We start from the raw sequence: 6165 nt of genomic DNA on the forward strand, positions 1-6165 counted from the left end.
CATGTTGATGCTGAGCTGCACTGTCCCGAGCCATGGCTTTCTTTTGGCCTAAGCGAAGCAGCAAGCTGGCGCACAGGGCGTCGGCCAGCAGCCGTCCACGGCATGGCGCACGTGCACGAGCAACGTGAGCACCGGCGGGAGTAGCCACCGCTGTTTGGTCGTGGATGGCACATGCAATGCGTGCTATGTGTTTGATGAAATGTCTCAGTAAGCCAATGTGAGGAGGAAGAAGGAAGGAGAGACATAGACTGCCACGTGGATGAACAACGGTGAAAACCACACTGAGTCAGCGACGATACTGGGTCAGCCGAGACTAGGGACTAAACTTGACCGGTTTCAAAAGTTGAGGATGCAAGTTGTCCAGTTTTGAAATTGAGAAACGAAATCTAGACTTCCCAAAAGTTAAGGGACAAAATGTATACTTTTCTCAATATTTTAATATGGCTACATGTGAAGCAAAATAGATGAATCTACACTATAAAAATGAGTGAATCTATGCTCTAAAATATTCGTCTATAATCTAAAAACTGTCTTATATTTAGAAACAGAGTGAGTATGAGGTGAGCCGAGGTGCACCTTTCAATAAAGCGGTTTTTGGAGCTCGACAGCCGTACTGGAAGCATGTGAGGTACGCGCACGACGCTCACCTTGCTTCCCAGAAAGATGAAAATCGGAAATCGGGCAGCGGCTTCGGTCCCCTTTTTTCTGAGAACTCCCTCGCACCCGCAACTCGTCTGTGTTACGTACACGGAGGTAGCTTGAGGTCAGGAACAGAACATCGGAGGGCTCCTCCACGGTCACATGCTACTGTCAGAACAAACCCGGTAGCATAAATAATTCCGAAAATACTACTGGGGTTCACCAACTGATCGTAGCTGAAGTTTTCTCAAAGAATGGTAAATTAAGCTTTCTGAACCGGCGTAGTAGTTGCAACTCATCCGATTACCGGTTGGCTGAATTGGCCAACGACGTGCCAGTTGAGGACGTTTTCTTGCAAAACATTCGGGTATTGGAATTACTTAAGAAACATAATTTTAATCGTTCAATGACAGTCATAGCTGGGCCAAGCTATGACTGCAGGCAGGCTGGCACATTTGACCGGCCCGTCGGCTAGCTAGCAGCAGCTTTGTGGTGACGCAGGCCACCTTGTGTGTGGTTGTCGCTTCCTCTGACTAGGTTGAGCATCAAGCGATTCTAAAAAAAAAGGAAAAAGAGTTGATCATCAAGCTGGGGATCGATGGCAATATCTTACCGCCGGTCCCCCGCAAAAAAAAAAAAGATCTTACCGCCGGTGCCGGATGACCATTATTTTTACAAAGTGCTGTCCGTGGCCGTGGCAATTGGTGACCACCGGGTGCCTATCCTCTGGCTTGGCGATTGCGAGATGCGTGGACCAATCACCGGCCCCGATGGCGATACCCATCGGCTATGCCAGCCAGCATGCGTGCGTGGTCAGGTCAGGTTAATTTTGCGACTAGTATTCGGGCATCATTAACGTTGGGACAGAGAGGTCGGACCGATCGAGACTCCTCCCGCGGATCGACGCCGGAAATGGCCGAGAGCGACGGCCGATCGGCCGGTGCAAGATTATTTATATTCCCCCTTTGATTTTCTTATTAATACATATTGTCTGATTACGTACGGAACTGCTAACACGTGTTTACTGGAGACCGCGTCAATTTTCATTCTGCTGATCTGAATTTTTTTTTGATCTAATTCTGCTGATCTGAATTAGTGATGATGAGTCTAAAATTTAGGCCTAAAAATAAAAGAAAAAATAAAAAAATAGTGATGATGAGCCTAAACTAGAAGTGTACAGATAACAAGAAATTTCATTCCAGTGAGATTTCCTTTTTGACCTGTAAAGCGTGGAAAAAACCGGCAGAAAAGTGGTGTTTGGAAGACGTATCCTACTGGCTCGAGTTGGGTGCACCAAACATCAGTAGCTGCCGGGGAAGGGAGAAGGGTCGCAGTCACGCCTGTTGTGGTCATCGCCTAGCCAGTCATCAGCCGGAGATCAGATTGGGTTACTCCCAACTCCCAAGTCTCATCTCATCAACGCGTGTTGTTTTCACCAACACGTGTAACGTGTGGACACGGCGAAACTATAGATGATACAAAAGGATAACGAAGCAATGGTTAGTTTTCCCCTCTTATTTTTTCTTCAAAACTTCAGGTAAATTTCAGTCCGGTCAGTAATACGAGTAGATTTTTAAAGGCAACAAGAACTGTCATGAACGTTTCGACATTCTCGACTGCAATAGCGATTGAAAAGGTCCCAATAAGATGGTGCGACAGAGCAGAGAAGGAGACATTCATCTGCTGATCTGAATTCTGATGGGAACGGCGCAACAACCGACCGAACCCACCTTGCAGCGGGGGTACCATGCATCCATTATGTGTGTACTTTCATGTGATTTGCCTTTTCTGTTCAACAGCGACATGGTTGAGAATACTACTAATAATGACTAAATGAGCATTGCAAGCAGAATAATTAGCAGATGCAGAATCTTGAAGCAATTCATAATCAACTTTTGCTTTGCTTGAGCAGCAACAGTGATCAGTTCCAACTTCCAAGCCAGTAAACCATAAAAACAGTTAAACAACCACAACTGCCATGGATATCAATCATTCCAGCAAGTTCATCCCAGAAGAGAAAAATATCAAGTCAACAAAGAATGTGACATAGCAAGTATTAATACAATGTATCAGGGGGGGGGGGGGGGGGGGGGGGGTAAGAAGAACTAAACATGGCAAAAGAATCTGTCTATGTTCCATTTAATGGAGTACAACAACTGAAATTAGCCAACAAGATGATACATACAACAAAAGAATTAATCATTCCACATTTGCTCGGGCTTAGTTCCCAGCAACACTTTCCGCTCCAGCTGGTCCTTTGCTCATCCAGTACTTGTATGCGTAGAGTGAGGACACCACTAGGGCACCGACGACGATGAAGGCAAACATTGTTGGGGCGATTTTAGTAGGGCTCCTCTTCTGCTTGCTCTGTGCCAGCAGTGCTCTCGGCTTGATCTTCGCCATGGCTCACTTCTGACAGTGCCAAGAGAAGGACTGGAGTCAGCATAAGGAAGTTGTGTAAAGAACAGCTATGTTTTTTTTCTGAACCATAATAAACCACAAGAAGACCATTAACTGATTAACTGCATTATAAGCTTATGAACGGCCAGATTTATAAGACCAATCAGTAACAAAATGCACTCATCGGCAGTGGCGGAGCTTGAAGCAAAAGGTTGGGCTGGCCGGGCTGGCTAATCTATAGAGATTACTCTTTGATTGCCGTTCCATAGCACAAACTAAGTGTGCAATGAAGAAACTCCTACCGCGCTGGGCGGGCCGGAGCACCTCACGTAGCTCCGCCCCTGCTCATCGGGTTGTAGAAATGAGCATCTAATTATGGCGATATCCCATCTTCCATGTGTGAAAAGCAATGTACTGCCAATCTTCAACGATAACTGAAGAAGCAGAATACACAATTCATGCTAGTAGATAGATACACTGTAAATGGTTCTAAATAGAAGACTCTTGAAACGACTGATAACTTGTGAATCCAATCCAATGGTTGTAACATAGGGACCACATAAAAGAGGCATGCACAGTGACATAACATAGATGAATCCCTAAATGAAACGATGAACTAACTACTGCAGGAAATGATGTTTTCAGATCGATCGATTGCAGGTGCCATCTGCTGCTTGAAATTAAATTATAATAATGAGATCAAGGGTCATGGAAGTTGCTTCATTACGACATGCCCAAATGGAAGCTAGTACTCCGTACTATACTGGCGCATATTGACGAGTTCATCTGTTTATTTCGAGCTTCGTTGTCTGAAGAACTAGGCCATCTACAGCAACAGTACAACACTGAGCGATCCACACAAGCGAAGCCACTGCGCCCTGAACGGAAAAGCGGGATCTACCAAGGACAGATGAAGGGAGGCGTGATCTCGAAACAATCCGTTCGAGATCCACGGTTCCTCCGGCGACACCCACAACCGAAATTAATCACCTGGCAGCTACTGACAGAACGAAATTAATCAGCGGCGAGAAGGGAATTGTGGGATACAGTACCTCGATCTGCAGCTTCGCAATTCTAGCCGAGGGATCCCGCGCCCTGGCTGGCGGAGACGGAGGTGGCGTGGAGCGATCCCGAGAGAGAGAGAGAGAGAGAGAGAGAGAGAGAGAGAGAGAGGAAGGGGTCCAAGCGAAGATGACGAGGATGCAAGGCTGTGCGCCTGTGGTGGCGTCGTCTTTTGAAGGGGAAAAGGAAGCATCTTGGAAGGGGAGGCGCGGGAGCCAAGGGCATTTCGGGCACATTGGTCCAGGAAACCGCCCAAGGAGAACGAACATGCGCTGTGCCAGCCCACGCTGCAAAAGAGGGTCGATCAGCGAGTCGGCGACAAAAACGGGAGGTCCTAATCGGCGCTTGTGGCGCCAGCAATCTCGAACGCCCCTCGGTCGCTTGGTTCAACTGGTCCGGCTGGTTGACCGTTGACTTTTCTACAAACGTTTGAAATTTTGAAAAAAAATGAAAAAAAAATCACAAATTTGAAAAAAAATCACTGATATATAAAACATGTTCTTCAATTTTGAAAAAAATTCAGAGAATTTGAAAAAAACCCACAAATTTTTAAAAAGTTCATCAATTTTTGAAAAAAAGTTCACCAAAAATGAAAAAAATTCATTGAAATTGAAAAAAGCTCATGATTTAAAAAATTGATTTAATTTTTTTTCACGGATTTAAAAAACAGGAAAAACAAAAAAATAAAAGAAACAAGAAAACATAGGGGGCATTTCCTATACTTAGAAATATAATAAAGGAAGTGGCTATACACAAGCGAGATGTCGAAATATCCTATTTGACACTTACTACGACAAATTGTCACTGAAATGCATGGGGACAGGTGCGAGGGAATGACATAGGTCGGCCCACTTCTAGCAGGATTACCGTGCTACAAAATCCTGGTTTTCGGAACCTTCCCAGACCGGTTTAATGTTCTTCGTTCTTCCTTTTTCAATTTTAATTTTCCTTTTCCCTTTTTTCTGTTCTATTCTTTTCCTCTTTTTCCTTTCTATTCTTTTCCTTTTCTTCTTCAAATTTATTTTTATTTTAGAAAAAAATTGAATTCGGAATTTTGAAAATGTTCTTTAAAAAAAATGTTCATAAATTTAGAAAAAATGTTCTACGTTTAGAAAATGTTCAAGGTTTTTAAAAAATGTTCATGCTTTCAGAAAATGTTCCTATTTTATGACATTTGTTCATAAATTCGGAATATGTTTGGGAGTTTTCCAAAAATGTTCATGGTTTCAATTTGTTTTGAATTCCAAAAAATGTTTATGTTTTTCATAATTTGTTCACTGATTCAAAAACATTCAGGAATTTGAAAAAATGTTCAGGGATTTCCAAATTTGTTCGGTATTTTAAAACTGTTCAAAATTTAAAAAAAATGATGATTTTTTCAAAATTTGTTCACATTTATTAAAAAAACTTTGCATGTTCAGAAACTTGTTCACAACTGGTAAAAATGTTTGGCATTCCAAAAATTGTTGACAATTTAAAAATGTTCTTTAAAAAAAGGAATTTTAAGAAAATCACATTGTTCAAAAAATGTTCGGACTTTCAAACATTACTTACTTAAAAAAACTATCTACGAGTTGCAAGAATTGTTTGAATAAAATCAAAAGGTGTTGAGTTATTCCACTGTGGTTAGTTCTTAGAAATTATCGCCACGAATCAGTCACTTACAATCATCAGCTCCCATGGCTATCGACAACACTTCATTACGGAGGGGTCCTCTACAGCGCACTGCTTTTTCGTGATTTTTTCCTGTTGGGCTACAGTACCAACGGGAGCTTCCCATTGCGCTCGCTCGCTGCATGCACCCGCAGGCGTTCGCAATGGGCCAGCCCAGCCGGTGCGTATCCTGTGCGAAGGAGCGTCCATTTGTCGCAAAGTGCAGCGTATAGGAGGTCCCGAATACAGAAAGAAAAAAGCTCTTGAAGATTCCTTGCGCGCTTCAGGCGCCTGAATCCACCCGCTAGCGCTCCCGTGGAGGGTAGACGGGCCGTGACCCAATATCTCTTTCTCGGTCTTCTCGCTCGGTCGCCCTCGTCGACTAATAAATGAACACCTATTTTTTAAGAT

At 43.5% G+C, this 6165-nt stretch overlaps 1 long non-coding RNA gene across 1 annotated transcript; it reads right to left on the reverse strand.

Annotated features, from left to right (window-relative positions):
- Positions 1 to 2589: 2589 nt before the first annotated feature.
- LOC109786144 (uncharacterized) lies at positions 2590 to 4634 on the reverse strand. Its single transcript, XR_002238260.4, has 2 exons — positions 4092 to 4634; positions 2590 to 3051 (listed from the first exon to the last, which is right to left on the reverse strand). It is a non-coding gene; the product is annotated as an uncharacterized lncRNA (long non-coding RNA).
- Positions 4635 to 6165: the final 1531 nt, after the last annotated feature.

The sequence above is a fragment of the Aegilops tauschii genome, chromosome 3 (genome assembly GCF_002575655.3).
Source record: "Aegilops tauschii subsp. strangulata cultivar AL8/78 chromosome 3, Aet v6.0, whole genome shotgun sequence".
Lineage (NCBI taxonomy): Eukaryota > Viridiplantae > Streptophyta > Magnoliopsida > Poales > Poaceae > Aegilops > Aegilops tauschii.